The sequence below is a fragment of the Canis aureus genome, chromosome 35, assembly GCF_053574225.1.
Source record: "Canis aureus isolate CA01 chromosome 35, VMU_Caureus_v.1.0, whole genome shotgun sequence".
Taxonomy (NCBI): Eukaryota; Metazoa; Chordata; class Mammalia; order Carnivora; family Canidae; genus Canis; species Canis aureus.
The window spans coordinates 17,402,739-17,421,857 of NC_135645.1; the positions used below are offsets into that span (position 1 = coordinate 17,402,739).

At 36.7% G+C, this 19,119-nt stretch overlaps 1 pseudogene; it reads right to left on the minus strand.

Annotated features, from left to right (window-relative positions):
* Positions 1-6,423: 6,423 nt before the first annotated feature.
* On the minus strand, positions 6,424-17,901 carry LOC144305110 (proteasome subunit beta type-3 pseudogene; annotated as a pseudogene).
* Positions 17,902-19,119: the final 1,218 nt, after the last annotated feature.

A 19,119-nucleotide genomic window follows, 5' to 3' on the forward strand; every position in this document is an offset into this window, starting at 1 on the left:
GTTCATCTTGTTTGGAACTGTGTGTTTCTTGAACCTGGATGTTTATTTTCTTCCCCAGGTTAGGAAAGTTTTTAGCTATTATTTCTTCAAAATTTTTTGCTCCTTTCTTTTACTTCTCCTTGTGGAGCCCCTATGATGAAAAATGTCTGTTTGCTTGATTTTGTCCAAGAGAACCCTTAACCTATCCTCATTTCATTTTATTCTTTTTTCATTTTGCTGTTCAGTTTTGATGTTTTCCATTACCCTGTCTTCCAGATTGCCGATCCATTTTTCTGCATCCTCTAACTACTGTTGATTTCCTCTACTTTATTTTTCATTTATTGTATTCTCAACTCAAATTGGTTCTTTCTAAAATTTCTCTTTTGTTGAAGTTCTCACAAAGTTCATCCACTCTTCAGTCCACTGAGCATGTTTATAACCATTACTTTGAACTCTCTATCAGACTGGTTATCTCCATTTCATTTAGTTCTTGTTCCTAGGTTTTGTCTTGTTCTTTCATCTGGAGCATACTTCCATCTCCTCATTTTGCTTAATTTTCAGTGACTGTTTCTATGAATCAGGTAGAGCAGCTACTTTCCTTAAGCTTAAAGGAATGATCTTCTATATGGTCATCCCCTGTGTAGACTGCGTGTGCCTGGTACCTTTGGCTGGCTGGAGCTGTGACTGGGATGGGCTGGGGATCTTGGGGAACTCTGTCCTGGGGCTGCTCTGGTGGGATGACCAAAGCTGAAGTGGGTGTGAGCCAGGGCAGCCCTGAGGCTGACAGAGAGCACCTTGGCAGGATAGCTAAAACTCAAGTGGACACAGGCCAATGTAGTTTCAGTGCTCTCAGCACAGGCCCTGGCAGGACAGTTAAAGCTAAAGTGGGTTCAAGCTAGGATGTTCTGGGACTCTTCAAGCATGGGGCACACTGGTGCAGCTAATAGATCCCAGGTAGGGTACAGGCTGGAGGTCCTGATGGAGCAGCTGGAGCTGAGGCAGGCTTAGGCAGGGGATTCCTGGTGTGCTTCATGTACAGGGTGTCCTGTAAGAGCAGCTAGAGCTGAAGTGGGCATGTCCCTTGAGCACTCTGCAGTACGGCTGTCCTAGTATCTTGTCTGGAGCTCAAGTGGTATGAGCTTGGAGAATTGTGGAGTGCTTTGCATCTTTGTCACCTTGGCAAGATGACTGGAGCGGTAGGAAATGCTGACCGGGAGCATGCTACTATGTACCACACTGGGGCTGCTCAGCAAGACGGCTTGGGCTAATGTGGGGGCAGGGGGACAGGGATCACTGTGGCAGTAGGCCAGCTAGGCACTCGATCAGTGCTTCCATCCACCCTCTTAAGGTGGAGAGGGAAATGTAAACCATGGTCCTTACCAGCCACTCCAACACAGAACATTCTGGGAGCTCCACCCGCCATTTGGTAGAATTCTAGGGCAATATTCTAGTTGCTCTTTTAAATTGGAGCTTTTTCTTTCCTGTGCCCCAGGACATCTGGAGCTTGAGTGGACTAGGGACCTGGAGCTTACTGAGGTGGTAGGTCAGCTATCGCACCTATTTTTTAAAAAAATTTTTTTTAAAGATTTTATTTATTTATTCAGGAAAGACTCACCAAGCGAGGCAGAGACAAGGCAGAGGGAGAAGCAGACTCCCTGTGGGGAGCCCAATGTGGGACTTGGTCCCAGGACCCAGGATTATGACCTGAGCCAAAGGCAGACGGTCAACCGCTGAGCCACCCAGGTGCCCCACCAGCTATGGCATCTAAACCATGCCCTTGTTTGCACTACCAAGGTGGAGAAGGAGCATAAACCATGTGCTCACCAGCCTCCTTCGACTAGAGAAAATTCCAGCAGCTCCCCTGCTGTTTGACAGAGTTCTAGGGCTGAATCTTTTATATTCTCATTGCTCTTATAAAGTGTGGCTTTTTTTCCGTGCCCCAGAAGAATCTTCTCACCATTCCTCCCTACTATAGTTTGCAACATCAGGAATGGGAGCTCCCTTTGCTACCGTGTCTCCATCTCTCTTGCTGTTCTCTCTGTGGTCTAGCTTTCGCTGTGCAGAAGCTGTTCAGTCAACCCCCACTCTTTCTCAGGGGGAACTGCACTATAAATAGGTGTAAATTTGGTGTGTCTGTGGAGAGGGTGAGCTCAAGGTCTTCCTGGGTGGCCATCTCAACCACTGCCTGTTGTTATTAAAATATGGCATGAGTCTGGGAGAGTATATACATCTTAAATATAAGTTCAAGATACATAGAACATTGCATACATTCTAGATTCCTTTCTCATGTCAATCCCTGCATTTGCCCTTTCCATCAAATATTAGTTTATCTTATCTTTTTTGAGTTTTCTGTAAAGGGAATCCTACAGTATGTACTCATTTTTATCTGAATTAATTCCTTAAAAGTTATTTCTTCATGATTTATCCATATCGTTGTGAGGAAAAAGAGTCCTTTTTTTCCCCTGCTTTATAGTACTCTATTGTAAAAAAATATACAACGATTTGCCCATTCTTTTATTGATAAGGTTATTTCCCATTCAGACTATTTATGAATAATACTGTTGAACATTCCTGCACATGTATTTTGGTGTACATATGTACACACTTATATTGTATGTATTATTAGAACAGATTTGATGGATTGGAGAGCAGGTCTATTCTTAGCTTTGGTAGATCTTGCAAATCAGTTTTCTAAAAGGGTTATGTCCATTTACATTCTTACAAGCAAACTGAATGAGAGGTTCATTTGTTTCACATTCTTGCCAAAATCTGGTAATTTAGGTTTTTGCTTGTTAATTTTCAGTTTAGCCATTCTTTTCTATGTGTAGTGATATCTCTTGATGGTTCTGTTTTTTAACATTATGAAAATTAATAATTATTTTTCATGTGATTTTGGTTATTTGAATATCTTCATTTATGAGAGGTGTGTTTTTCTCTTTTGCTTATATTGTTTACTTTTTCTTATTAAAGCTGTTTATAAAATATGAATAGGCATCCCTTGTCTTTTCTTTTTTTTTAAGATTTTATTTACTTATTTCAGAGAAACAGAGCATGAGCAAGGAGAGGAAGGAAGGGAGAGGGACAAGCAGATTCTTTGCTGAGTGGGGAGCCTTATGTGGGGTCCTATCCTAGGACCCTGAGATCATGACCTGAGCTGATGTCAGACTTCACTCACTGAACCATCCAGGCACCCCAGAAGTCCCTTATCTTATTCACACATTACAAATAATTTATCCCAGATTGTGGCTTCCCTTTTTGTTCTCTTAATATGTCTTTAAAAAAAAAGTTTTCTGAAAGTATAATTTTCATGCCATTAAATTCATCATCCATTTTAAGTGTACGGTTTGAAGATATTTAGTGAATTTATTCAGATAACCACCACTATAACCTAGTTTTAGATTTATTTAATATCCAGAACCAAAAATTGTAGGAGTAAAATTTACCATATTCTACACTTTGGTTTTGTAGGGAGGGTTCATTCCACAAAGAGGATTCATCATTGTAGCCAAATGTCCCACGAGTCAATGGTTTTATAATAAACATAAAATCTTAATTGTAATGACATATAGTTTATTAATCCATTCCTTCATGGCTAAACCTTGTTGTGTCTTAGGAAGTACAAGAGAATTTTCCTCTTTTCTTTACCCTGAAAACCTGGTGAGACTCCTGGAAATAAACCCCACAAAATTCACGGGAGGGGGGTGGTTCCTTATGCTGGGGCCCCAGTAATGTTCATTTCTCAAACTAGTTCACACTCAATCTTTAACAATTAGCCATTTGCCCTGTAAGTGATTTGCTGGTTCCAGCTCAGTTAGTTAAGTGTCCAACTGTTGGTTTGGGCTCTGGTCATGATCTCAGGATTCTGGGATCGAGCCCTGATTTGGGGTCCACACTCAGCTCAGAATCTGCTTGTTCCTCTCCCACCCCTGCTCATGCTCATATTCCCTCTTTCTCAAATAAATAAAATCTTAAAGATTTATGACCCATTCTCTTTTCCTCTTGGGAATCCAATTATATGTATGTTAAATGCTTTTACTTTTATACTTTCTTGTATTTTCTATATTTTTGCTCTCTAAGCATCAGCCTAGATATTTTCTACTGTTATATCTTCCTATTTCACCAATCCTTTGCTCTGCTGTGTCTAATATTCTATTAAACCTATCTATTACTACTAGAGTACAACTAATTTTTTTCAGTTTTGAAATTTTACTTAAATTCTAATTTACCGGGATCCCTGGGTGGCGGCGCAGGGGTTTAGCGCCTGCCTTTGGCCCAGGGCGCGATCCTGGAGACCCGGGATCGAGTCCCACGTCGGGCTCCCGGTGCATGGAGCCTGCTTCTCCCTCTGCCTGTGTCTCTGCCTCTCTCTCTCTCTCTCTCTCTCTCTCTGTGTGTGTGTGTGTGTGTGTGTGTGTGACTATCATAAATAAATATTTTAAAAAATATTATAAAAAAATTCTAATTTACCACTTTTTCATTTTTCTTCTCAAATATATTAGTCATAATTGTTTTGGAGTTTTGTCTTATAATGAAGGAATATGGAATACCTGTGGGTCTGTTCCTGTTGTCTGTTTTCTCATAGTTTTCAGTCATTTAGTCCTGTTTCTTGGCATGCTTGGTAAATTTTGTGTGCGTATGGAATGCCAGTTATGTATGAAAAATTGAGGAGACTCCAAATTATGGTTATCTTCTTCTAGAGACCTGTTATCTTCTAACAGGCAGATAGGGCATGACCAGATCACTTTGATTCATCAAGTCTGACCTATTTCTTGTCTGTCCTTGCTCCTGAGATTCTTAAGGTTCTCGGGGGAATGCCTATATTGTTTGTGAGCCCTGAACTTCAATTTTGAGATATTGTGATATAGCATAAGAAGTATATATTTGGTCTTCATCCGATTCCTAGCACAGAGCCCTTAAAACCCTTGGAATTTCTTAAGGGATAAGAGTGATAAAGGTGTCTTTTTATTCATAACAAGCCTCTTTCAACCACACCTTGCTTTATGTTAATGAGATAACCTTTGGTAAGCCCCTAAGGATAGGAATGGGGCTGATTGCCAGGGAAACCAACCACGTGGGGGAATAAAATTTGTAGGACACCAAATATGTATCCACCAGAAAATGGGAACACTTTTTGGTGTGTTTGTGTATGGGACAGGAACAACTCCCACAAATTTGCACAGCCAGAGTATTCTGTGAGTAGACAAGAGGTGGGTTTTTTTCTCCTTTTAAAGAAAGGCAGACTGCCACATGCAGCACCTCATTTAGATGTGTCTGGAGTCTTGGAAACTTGACTAGCCTATATTCTCCTATAAATGGACCATAAGAGCTTGTTTGCTGGTTGTAGTAGGGGGAGTGTAGCTACTTGAATACGTTTGACTGACATATGGTCCTCCTCTGTCACAGCAGTTCCTCCTTTGAGCACACAGCTTCTGGAGGGACACACATGGAGCAGTGAGGAAGGAAAGGAACATCCACCTACCCAGCCAGATCAGCTGAATCAATCCTGACAATTGATAGGGTGACAATATCACAGCCAGATTGCCCTCACATCCAAGAGGTGTTTTGCCTTATACATTTTTCTCTCTAGAATCATTGACAATGCCTAAATCTCAACTTAGCTTTATAGCCTTTTAGCAACCCATTTCTTCTTGATTTCTGGATTCTTGTCTGGCGCATGTGCAACTGAGGAATTGGCAATTGCTTTAAGGGTGGAAATGCAATGAGAAAGTCAGTCTCACCTCTCTACGGTTCTGTCTCTAGGACATTGGTATCAGGTTCTGCTTGTCATTAGCCATGAGCTCCACTTTATTTTTTCTCTCTAATCTGATACTTTCTTGAGTAATATGTAGTTACTTCTCAGTACCTATGCCCTTGAATATACAAATGCCTCCAGGAGAAAATACAGCTTTGCTTTCTCTTTGGAATCATGGCTCCTCAATGCCTGGCTAGCCTCATTATTCTCTGATGGTTTCAATTAGCTGTCTTTAAATCATTTTTTATCCAGTTTTTATAGTTTTTCTCAACTAAACTGTGATACCAACTTCAGCAAAACCAAATGTAGAAGATTTAAAATACACTTTTATTTACTTTTAAAGAAATCTTTAATTTTATAAACCCTAAATTCTAAATGTATAGAGATTATCAGTCCTGCTTTTCTAAGGATCTTTTGTATGGTACATTGAGTACTTTAAGTTGTGGTTGTTTCTTAGTTCTAAACTCCATTATTAACTAGTATGCAGTAATAACATTTTAAAATAATTATTTCTAAGGGAAAATACTTTGAATTTATATTCAGTCAAAATATGGGAATATGGTAATGCCTCAGAAATGAGGCAACAGTTTAAGGAGCCAATTTCTTTTTCTGAAATAAGTAACTAAAAGAATTTTGCAAGATGAATAAATAAAATTTATTAAACATAAAGAAAAATCCAAACCTTGCTCATATCCGATGTAATTCACTTTAAATCAATTCCAGAAGGAAAAAGAAATCTTGATTATGTCCAAAAGATATTAAGGAAATGAAGATGAGGTAAGAAACTGCATAAGACAAAGACCAAACCCAATTATTAGATTTACCTTTAGACTGAATAAATTTCGATCTGGGAAATCAAGTTCCTGTAACCAACAAGAAAACTTAAAAACTAAAAAAACATTTTTCCCAAATCAAAAACTAAAAATTGCAGGTATGAGAATGACTCTCCAGGGCACAAGAATCATAATTCTGGATATATTGGTTTCATCCCTGTGTTTATACAGCATCAGATTTTTCTTACTATGAAAACAACATTAAAAAGCTGTACTGATGCTGCAGTTGTACCTCAGTAGCCATTTGCATGTAGATCAGAACTAGAAAAAATTAGTTCAATAACAGATTTACTGGAGCAAGGAAATGAGTAGTCATTAAAATTTTTATTACTTTTTGTTTACTGATATTTTACATTGAATATAGATTTAAAGCAAGATTATATATACATAAAAGTTGGAATAGAAAATACTCCAGGGGCTGGAACTATGAGTGATATTTTTCTTTCTTCTATGTTTCTATAGTTTGAAATTTGCTGCATTCAGCATGCATTACTTTCTTAATAAAAAATAATATTAAAATAGTTTAGTATTGAGTAAAGAATCTGTGAAAACTGTTATAAGTTGGTGTGTAGCTTCACTCTGTGGTGGCTGCCCCTTACTATCATAAATCAGACTTTGATGATCTGTAACCATTCAGGAAACGAAGAAAATCCTGTGTGCTTCCTGTCCCAAAGGAAAAAATGCACTCTGGTTAACCCAAATAGACTAGACCAGGGATGGTCTCCTGGCATTGATTATGCAGCACTGATGTTGACAATTAATGAAGAGCAGTTGAGTTTGTAATTTCTTCAGTGGCTTTTCAGGAATTTTGTGGGATTTTTGTCTACTCAGGCCTGGTGGGGAAGAGAATATTGGCAGATGCTTACTTGTCAAGCAGTAGTTGGGGAGAAATCTGAGTAAACTGTCAAAATATGGTTTTGGAAAAAAAGGTTTTAATCAACCTTAATACATTATTTATACCTTGGTTTCATGTTCATCTTCATCATGATTTTTAGTCTTTATGTTTTGTTCATGGAAATTCTAAAAAATAAGCTGATCGTTTTGAACATCTCATCAACATTTTTGTCTTATCTTTTTTTAAAAAAAAATATTTATTTATTCATGAGAGAGAGAGAGGGGGGGAGAGAGAGAGAGAGAGAGAGAGGCAGAGACACAGGCAGAGGGAGAAGCAGGCTCCCTGCAGGAAGCCTAATGTGGGACTCAATCCTGGGACTCCAGGATCATGCCCTGAGCTGAAGGTGGTACTAAACCACTGAGCCACCCGGGCTGCCGTTTCTGTTTTATCCTTTGTAAAATTTTATTTCTATGGATCTAACCAAGTCCTCTTTGAGGTGTTTTATTCTGTATGCTCTGGGATAACTGGAAGACCCAGGAAAAGGCTCACTGGCTACAAACTAGGGATTATTACAATAGTCACAAGCCCAATCATTTGCACTATCAGTGATATTTTAAGTATTTCAGGTTTTACTGACATTTCCAGGCAGATCTATAGACCATGACTGAAAGACCTCTCTGGGTTGCACTTATTTTTCAAGCCATTGTCCTTGCCTAGAATGGCTACTCTGTCCTCTTATATAAATTCCATTTGATTTCACAAGGCCCATTTACTCAATGAATATTAACTGAATACCTACATTATGGTAGATAATGTTTTAGGCAATGAACAAATAATAATAAACAAGATTTCTGTTCTTATGAATCTTACATTGTGAAAAAGACAACTAAACAAATGAATTTCAGATAAAAAGGGGGAAAAGGTATCTGTGGTAGAGGTCTGTTTTCATCATGGTAGTCAAGAAAAGCTACTCTGAGTCACATTTGAGCAGGGAACTGAAAGAGCCCAAGAGTGAAACATGTAGCCTAAGGAAAGAATGTTCCATGTAGAGAGTACCTAAGGTACTCCTTTAGGGTAAGGTCCTAATAGGATTGAAAATCAGCAAGAAAGAATTAATTTCTCCATTTTCAGTGAGAAACTCTTAATTCCCCCAGCTCACAATGATCAGACTCTTATAATAGCACTTGTCTGTGTCATTCATTTAGCACCAAATATATGTTGCATTACACTAGCCATCTTTGAGAAGTTGAGACGCTTGCTCTCTACTTAAGACTCAATTACTTCCAGCCAGACCTTGTCCTATGCCTCTTGATATACTCAAAGCCAAAAACAGTACTCTCATCTAACATGCAGTAAACACTAATGCTGACCATGATCCAATGTAACGACCTTCACTGTTGTCATGCCCTAAAGGACCTTGTCAACTCTAGACTGAGAACAGACTGAGGCACTGGCTATCTAAAAAAATATATCCAAAAATACATGTTGGTTTTGAACTTCTGTTTAGGTTTATTTTGTAATGATCTGATAATTTTGTAAATGTGTTCATAATTTATTAAAACAATATACTCTCCATTGAAACTACAATTAAAGTGAATCACCTTTAGTTGCAGAAAAATGGCCTTTGTCATACGTTTTTAGCATGAAAACAAAGGTTTTTTTGGGGGACTGAAATAATGTAAACTTCATAACTACAGCTTAAAATCAGCCTTCCCCTTTGTCATATTTTTGTGTTTCAAGACCAAAATCAAGGCTTATGATGCTAGTTTCTTACACCATTGCTATTTTCTCTAAGCTGAGAAAGTACATTGACAGAGAGATTATTCACACTGCAGAAGTGTGTTATTGTAATATTGGAATCCTAATAGTGGTTGTAAAATTTCATGGTTTAAGAAAATAGTACAACTCCATGGAGACATGTAAATAAATAGCAATATGATGTTTGAAATTAAAAGGTGAAACATTTGTACATTGCCTTTCAAAAGGGCTGATAAAACACCAACTTTGAAGTAAGAATACTGTAATTGTGGCTTTATTCTGAGTTAGAATAATGACTCCCTCTGATAATAATGTTCTAAAGTTGTCTTACTTCTGTGCTTACCCAAAGAAACAACCTGGGATTTTTGAGTAGTCAGTACTTATGTATGTGTATGTATATATTAATATACAATTTTATATTAGTTTCGGGTGTACAACATAATGACATATTTATGTACATTAAGAAATGGTCACCACATATGTGTAGTTATCATTCATTTTCACATCCTCACCAACATTTGTTATTTCTTGTCTTTTTGATAGTGACCATTCTGACAGGTATAAGGTGATATCTCATTCTGATTTAAAAAAAAAAAAATTATGTATTTTTTTCATGAGAGACCCAGAGAGAGAGGCAGAGACATAGACAAAGAGAGAACCCATTGCAGGACTCGATCCTGGGACCCCAGGATCACAACCCGAGCCAGAGACGCTCAACCACTGAGTCACCCAGCCACACATCATTGTGATTTTTGATATGCATTTTCCTGATGATTAGTGATGTTGAGGAGCTTTTCATGTGCCAGTTGGCCATCTACAGGTCTTTGCAAAAATGTCTATTCAGGTCCTCTGCCCATTTTTTAATTAAAATTTTTATATTGAGTTTTATGCAGTTTTTAAAAAAGATTTTATTTAGAGAGAGAGCATGGATGAACAGAGGGAGGACCAGAGGGGGAGGGAATAAGAATCTGAAGCAGATTCCATGTTGAGTATAGGGCCTGAGAGGGCTCGATTCCATGATCATGAGATCATGACCGAAGCTGAAGCCAAGAGTCTGACGCTTAACCAACTTAGCTACCAAGGTACCCCTTTATGAGTTTTTAGATTTTTTGGGATGTGAACCCCTTATAAGAGATATCCTATGCAAATATTTTCTCGCATTCATTTTGGGAGAAGGTTTCCCTCACTGTGCAAAGCATTTTTATTTTTAGGTCAATGTAGTTGTTTATTTTTGCTTTTATTGTCCTTGCCTATAGAGGCCGATCTAAAAATACCACGAAGACAAATGTCAAAGAGCTTACTCTGTATGTTTTTCTTTTTCTTTTTTTGAGTTTTATTTGAGAGAGAAAAAGAGTGAGGGGGCACACAGAGAATCTCAAGCTAGCTCTATGGAGCCAGCATGGAGCCTGAAACAAGGCTCAATCTCATGACCCTGAGATAATGGCCTGAGCCAAAATCAAGGGTTGGATACTTAACTGACCACCCAGATGCCCCTGCCTAAGTTTTCTTCTAGGGGTTTTGTGTTTTCAGATCTTATATTTTAGTCTTTAATCCATTTTGATTTCTTTTTGTATATGGTATAAGAAAATGGTCCAGTTTTGTTCTTTTGAATGTAGCTGTCCAGTTTTCCCAGTGCCATTAAGAGATTGTCTTTACCTTATTGTATATTCTTGCCTCCAGTATTATAGATTTATTGACTATATAAGCATGAATTTATTTCTGGGCTTTCTATCTATTCCATTAATCTATGTATCTGTTTTTGTGCCAGTATCATTACTATAGCTTTTTAATAAGTTTTAAATCCAGGAGCAAACACTTTAGGCTTTGGCTTTTTTCTTTTTTCTTTTTTTTTTTTTTTTTTTTTAGATTTTATTTATTTATTCATGAGAGAGACAGAGAGAGGCAGAGATATAGGCAGAGGGAGAAGCAGGCTCCATGCAGGGAGCCTGATGTGGGACTCAATCCTGGGACTCCAGGATCACACCCTGGCAGGTGCTAAACTGCTGAGCCACCCAAGTGTCCCAGCTTTGTTTTTTCTCAACATTTTTTGGGTATTTGAGGTCTTTTGTTGTTCCATACAAATTTTAGGATTATTTGCCTTACTTCTGGGGAAAAACGCCATTGATATTTTGATAGAGATTACGCTGAATCTGTAGATTGCTTTAGGTAGTATGGACATTTTAACAATATTCTTTTAATCCATGAACACACTGTATCTTTTAAGATTTTGTTTATTCATGAGAGACAGGGAGAGAGAGGCAGAGACGCAGGTAGAGGGAGAAGCAGGTTCCTCATGGGGAGTCTGATGCAAGACTCAATCCCAGGACCCCAAAGGCAAGACACCCAACCACTGAGCCACCTAGGTGTCTCAAATACAGTATATCTTACAATTCATTTATGTTATCTTCAATTTCTTTTATCAGTATTTTTAGTTTCAGAATACAGATCTTTTACCTTCTTGGTTAAATTTATTCCTAGGTATTCCCTTTGATATGATTGTTAACGGTCTGTTTCCTTTATTTCATTTTCTGATAGTTTACTATTAGTGTGTAGAAATGCAACAAGTTTCCAATATGTTGATTTTTGTATCCTGTACCTTTGATGAATTCATTTAATAGTCCTAACAGTTTTTTGATAGAATCCATATATATAGGGATATATATACATATACATATATGTATATATAGTATCCTCTCATCTGCTAATAATGAGAGTTCTACTTTTTCCTTTCCAATTTGGATGCTTTTTACTTATTTATTTTTTTCTAGCTAACAGCTGTGAATAAACAGGTGAGAGTGGACATCTTTATCTTATTCCTGATCTTACAGGAAAAGCTTTCAACTCTTCATTGATTATGTTAGCTGTGGGTTTGTCATATATAGTCTTTATTATGTTGAGGTACACTCCTTCTATATCCACTTTGTTGAGATTTTTATCATGAATGGATGTTGTACTTTGTCAAATACTTTTTCTGCTTTTATTTAGATGATCATATGACTGTCGTTCTTCATTTTGTTAAAATGGTGTACCACATTCATTGACTTGCAGATATTGAACCACCTTTGCATCCCTGGAATAAATACCACTTGGTCATGGAGTATGATCCATTTAATGTATTGTTGAATTCCATTTGCTAATATTTTGTGTCCAATTTTTGCATTTTTGTTAATCAGGGATAATGACCTACAATGTTTAGTTTAGTTGTTTTTGTATGGTCTTTCTCTGGTTTAGGTATCATTTTAGCCTTGTAAAATGAGCTTGGAAGCATTCCTTCCTCTTCAACTTTTTTGAGATAGTTTGAGAGGATAGGTATTAACTCTTCTTTAAATGTTTGGTAGTATTCACCTGTGTAGCTATCTGGTCCTGGACTCCAATTTGGGAGTTTTTTGATTACTGATTCAATTTCATTACTAGTAATCGGTCTGTTCAAAATTTCTATTTCCTCCTGATTTAGCCTTGGGAGATTTTATGTTTTTAAGAATCTATCCATTTCTTCTAGGTTTTCCAATTTGTTAACATGTAATTGTTTAGTTTTTAAATTATCTTTTGTATTTCTGTGATATCAATTGTAACTTCCCTTCCATTTCTAACTGTATTTGGGCCATCTCTCTCTCTCTCCTCTCTCTCTCGTCTAGCTGAAGGTTTATCAATTTCATCTTTTTGAAAAACCAACTCTCCATTTCATTAATCTTTCTACTTTTTAAATATTTATTTCATTCATTTCCATTTTGATCTTTATTATTCTCTTCCTTCTACTAACTTTGGTCTTTGATCTTTCTCTAGTTCCTTTAGATGTAATATTAGATTGTTTGAGATTTTTGTTATTTATGGTGGACCCGTATTGCTATAAATTTCCCTCTTATAATTGCTTTTGGTATGTCCAAAAGATTTTGGAGTATTGTTTTCACTTTTGTCTCATGGTATGTTTTTATTTTCTCTTTGATTTCTTTATAGAATCGATTGTTTAGTAGCATGTTGTCTAGTTTCTGCTTGTGGTTTTTTCTTTTTTCTCAGCTTTCCTCTTATAGCTGATTCCTAGTTTTATACTGTTGTGGTCAGAAAAAAAATAAGATTTTAATATTAAATTTATCGAGAGTTGTTTTTGTGACCTAATATGTGATTTATTCTGGCTATTTGTTTTTCAAAAAGGAATTTGGCTGGGTGGATCAGTCGGTTAAGCATCCAACTCTTGATTTCAGCTCAGGTCCTGATCTTAGGGTCCTGAGTTCAAGCTCTGAATTGGGCTCCATGCTGAGTGTGGAGCCCACTTTGAAAAGGAGGGGGCAAACTTTGATGTCAGGAATCTAGATTAGAGTCATGCCCTACTGTTTAATAGTTGTACAACCTTGAGTAAACCACTTTCTCAGCATTCTGATCTCCTAAGTGGAAACAGCATCTTTCCTACAGCCTTCAAAATTTTTAGTTTCCTAGCTTATTGTCAGTTTTTCAACCTTGCTAGGAAGTATTAAAAAGTAATAAAGTTCATATAGTTCAAATGGATTAATTGAATGGGTTATAATATTTCATGTAATAAAATTACTTCTTAACATTCTACTGTTATGCAAAACTGGAAGTATAAGTAATGGTTATATTCCCTTCTCCCTTCCTCTTTTAAAAGAAAATTTTAACATTTTTCTATTGAAATATAATTGACATATTAGTTTTCAGGCATACAATGTGATGATTTGATATTTGTATATTTTGTGAAATGGTCATCACAGTAAGTCTAGTTAACATCTGTCACCATTAATAGTTACAATTTTTTCTCATGAGAACTTTCAAGTTCTCTCTTAGCAACTTACTAATATGTAATGTAGTTTAACTATAGCTATCAGGCTGTACATTATATCTTCATGACTTATTTTGTAATGAAATTTATACCTTTTGACCACCTTTATGCATTCTGACACCCCTTCCCCCCCCCCCCCCCGCTGCTTCCATGCCATACACACATGGGACTACCAGTCTGTTCTCTGTACCTATGAGATTGTTTTCTTGTTTAAGATTCCACATAAGAGAGATCATACAGTACTCATCTTTCTCTAATTTCATGTAGCATAATGCCTTCAAGGTCCATTTATTTTGTCACAAGTGCCAAGATTTCATTCTTCTTAATAGCTGAGTTATATTTCATTGTTTATGTGTGTATTACCTCTTCTTTATTAATTCATCTGTTGGTGGACACTTAGGTTGTTTCTGTGTCTTGGCTATTGTAAATAACACTTCAATGAACATGGGATGTATATATCTTTTCAGATCAGTGTTTTCATTTTCTTAGGATAAATGCCCAGAGTGCAATTGCTGGATCATATAATAGTTTCTACTTTGAATTTTTTCAAGAACTTCCACTGTTTTACATAGTGTTTGCACCAATTTACATTCCTACCAACAGTGCCCAAGACTTCTCTTTTCTCTACAAGAATGCCAGCACTTATTTCTTGTCTTTCTGATACTAATCATTTCTACATGTGTGAAATATCTGTGATTTTTGATTGGCATTTCTCTGATGATTAGTGATGTTTACTGTATATCTTCACGTACCTGTTTGGCCATTTGTATGTTTTCTTTGGAAAAATGTCTATTCAGATCCTCTGCCCATTTTTTAATTGTTTGCATTTTGTTGTTGAGTTGTAGAAGTTCTTTATATGTACAAGTTCTTTATATGTTTTGGATAGTAGTTTATTTTCAGATATGAGGTTTGCAAATATCTTCTCTAATTTGTTGTCTTTTCATTTCACTGATAGTTTCCCTTGCTTTGTACAGGTTTTACTTTGATGTGGTCCCACTTGTTTTTACTTTGTTGCCTTTGCTTTTACTGTCAGATTAAAAAAATTCATTGAAATCAATGTCAAGAAGCTTACTGCCTTTGTTTTCTTAAGTTTTTGGGTTTCAAGTCTTCAAGTATTTAATCATTTTGAGTTGATTTTCACGTGTAATGTAAAGTAAGTGGTTTTGTGTGTGTGTAAAAGAAAACCTATTTTGAATGGCCCCTGGGGACTGAAAATAAGTCCCTTTGGACTTTCAGTCTCCTGGTGGTGATTGTCCTTTTCAAAAGGACAAATGTGAACAACGATTCTCATGCTTCACATTGCATCCTGGTCCACAGCATTCAGCATGGCTTGTGATACGGTTTCAAACAGGTGCTCTGGATTCATGTTTTGCTCAGGACTCCTACACCCTTTACATTTGTTTATTGCACTTGCTGCTGTCCACAAAGTCCTCAGTCATCATGGGGCAGTAGATGAGATAGATACAGAGAGCAATGAAGGGCTTAAAGACCCTTGGGACCAACCCAAAGTGTAGTACTGGCCAAACCTTTTTCAGAGAGGAGGCTGGCAAGTATGCTCATAAGGGTGTAAGGCTTGACCTGCCAACCATACTTTAGCTCATTTAGGTTCACCTAGAACTTGTATAGAACTTGGGCAATAGTCTGGACATTGATGGTGAGTCTAGCCAGTCTGATGTACAGCCAGTCAACTATGGGTGAGATCTAGAATTCTGTGGTCACTGCCTAGACCTGGAAGTAGGACTAATAATTATATTATCTCCTCCCTTTGTTTTATAATTTTTATTGGTGTAATTAATACACAATATTGTATGTTTCAGGAGTACAACACTGATTCAAGAATTCTATTCATTACTAGGGCAGCCCCGGTGGCTCAGCGGTTTAGTGCTGCATTCAGCCCAGGGCGTGGTCCTGGAGACCCGGGATCGAGTCCCACGTCAGGCTCCCTGCATGGAGCCTGCTTCTCCCTCTGCCTATGTCTCTGCCTCTCTCGCTCTCTCTCTCTCTGTCTCTCAAGAATAAATAAAATCTTAAAAAAAATTCTATTCATTACTAAATACCTACCATAATCAATGCAGTCACTGTCACCATACAATATTATTACAATATTATTAACTGTATCTCCTATGCTGTACCTTTCACCTCTATGACACTTATTTTATAGCTGGAAATTTGTCTCTTAAATCTCCTTTATTTCACTCAGCCCCCTCCTCTTGGGCAGCCACCAATTTGTTCTCTGTATTTAAGAGTCTCATTTTGTTGATTCATTGGTTTTGTTTTAGATCCACACATAAATGAAATCATATGGTATGTCTTTTTCAGTCTGACTTGTTTCACTTAGGTAATCCTCTATAGGTCCATTCATGTTGTCAAAAGGGCAAGATCTCATTCTTTTTTATGGCTGAGTAGTATTTCTGTGCACGTGCACACACACACATTTATCTATTTACCTATATCCTTTTCTTGGCTATCATAAATAATGCTGCAATAAACATAGGGGTGCATATATCTTTTCAAATTAGTGTTTTTGTATTCTTTGGGTAAATACTCAGAGAAATTACTGGATCATATGGCATTTGTTTTTAATATTTTGAGAAATCTCCATACTGTTTTCCACAGTGGATGTACCAATTTACATTCCTACCAACAGTGCACAACATTTTCTTTTTTTCCACATCCTCACCTACATGTTATTTCTGGTCTTTTTGACAATAGCTATCCTGACATGTATAAGGTGACATCTCATTGCGGTTTTGATTTGTATTTCCCTGATATTTAGTGATGTTGAGCATCATATTGTGGGTCTGTTGGCCATCTGTATTTCTGCGGAAAAATGTCTATTCAGATCCTCTGACCATTTTTTGATCAAATTACTTTTAGTTATCAAGTTGTATATGCTCTTTATATATTTTGGATATTAACCCCTTATCAGATATATTAGTTGTGAAGATCTCTCCTTCAGTAGGTTGCCTTTTCATTTTGTTAAGTTTCCTTAGCTATGAAAACTTTATTATGTTGTAGTTCAGTATTTTTGTAGCTTTTGTTTCCTTTGCCTGGAGATATGTCTAGAAAAATGTTGCTAAGGCTCATGTCAAAGAGATTACTGTATATATTTCCTTCTAGAAGTTTTACGGTTTCAGGTCTCACACTTAGGTCTTTGAGTTTATTTTTGTGTAGAGTGTAAGGAAGTGGTCCAGTTTCATTCTTTTGCATGTAGCTATCCAGTTTTCCCTACACCATTTATTGAAGAGGCTTTTCCCCCAGTGTGTTCTTGCCTCCTTTGTTGTAAATTGAGCATGTAAAATGTGGGCTTATTTCTGGGTTTCCTATTCTATTGATCTATGTGTTTATTTTTGTGCCATATTGCTTTAATTATTATAGCTTTTGTAGTATATATCTTGAAGTCTAGGATTGTGATACTTCTAGTGTTGTTTTTCTCTCTTAATATTGCTTTGGCTATTTGGGGGGTCTTTTGGCTCCATAGAAATTTTTGTATTATTTTGGTTCTGTGGGAAGTGCGGATGCTGTTTTAATCCAAGATTGCATTGAATCTGTAGATTGGTTTGTATTTTTTCCTATTCGGACTTGAATGCCTTTTCTGTTCTTTTTTTTTTTTTTTTTTTTCCATCACTATCCAGTTTTGAAATGCCATGATGTCTGATATGGGAGTATTTCACTGTCATTTTGTGACTGTTAACTTTTATTTTCATCTCAATAGGATTTAAGTATACTAAATTTTCCAACATTGCAGATTCTGAGGGGAAAACAGGCAAATCTTTAAAGATCCCTGAAATCAGACTTGGTTTAACTCAGAATGTGAGTTATTTATTCTGCTTGGATGGTTTAATGGTTCTGAATATGGGGGGAAAAAAAGGTGTTTGGATTTTCTAAAGATGCAGTGTTGTTTCTGATTAGCAGAGTGAATATTTCTAACCATATTATTTGCAGCTGACCCCATTCTAGGATTTATTTGGTTTGGTTTGGTTCAAGTTAAAAGAGGAAAGGAATGAAGTGGGGGTAAAACACTTCAGGTGCTGCTTGTGCTAGAGTAGATACGTTTGTACACACAGAAGTTTCCACAGGGGTCAGGTTACTTAGTTCAGATAGCAGATCTCAGTACCTATCCTCTGTATGGATAAAACCAAATTAAATGAACTCTGGAAAATCTAAAATGAATGTACATTTTCTTTTGTGTAAACTACTGTGGTCCAAATGGAAATATCAGTCTGATCCCAACTTTCTTTTCATTGTATTTATGCTAAATATTCCTTTTGCATTTTCTGGATCTATGCCTGTAAGAAACTTACACTTGACTCTAAGTGTAAAGAATTATATGTACATTTCTTGATTTTTATGATGAAATATTACAAAGGTTGAGCAAGTTGTAAAAAAATGTGGATATTTTCACAATATTCTCTTAATCCACTGGCATGGAATATATTTCCATTCGTTTGTGTCATCTTCAATTTTTTCATCAATGTTTTATGGCTTTCAGAGTACAAGTCTTTCACCTCCTTGGTTAAGTTTACTCCTAGGTATTTTATTCTTTTTGGTGTAACTTCAAATGGGATTTTAATTTTTCTGCTACAATTCTGTACGTTAATTTTATATTCTGCAAATTTACTGAATACTTTTATTACTTCTAGTAGTTTTTTTAGTGGTCTTTAGGGTTTTCTAATTGGAGTATCATGCCATTTGCAAACAGTGACAGTTTTACTTTTTTTTTTTTTTTTATTTGGATGCCTTTTATTTTTCTTGTCTGATTGCCACAGCTAGGACTTCTAGTGCTATGTTGAATAAAAGTGGTGAGAATGATTGGACACCCTTTTCTTGCTCCAGTTCATAGAGGAAATACTTTCAGGCTTTCATCATTGGATATGACACTAACTGTGGATTTTTCATATATGGCCTTCATTATGTTTCCTCTAAACCCACTGTGTTGGGAAATTTCATCATGAAAGAATGTTGTATTTTGTCACACGCTTTTACTGTATCTATTGACATGATCATACAGTTTTTTTTTTAAATTTATTTATGATAGTCACAGAGAGAGAGAGAGAGAGAGAGAGAGAGAGAGAGAGGCAGAGACACAGGCAGAGGGAGAAGCAGGCTCCATGCACCGGGAGCCCGACGTGGGATTTGATCCTGGGTCTCCAGGATCGTGCCCTGGGCCAAA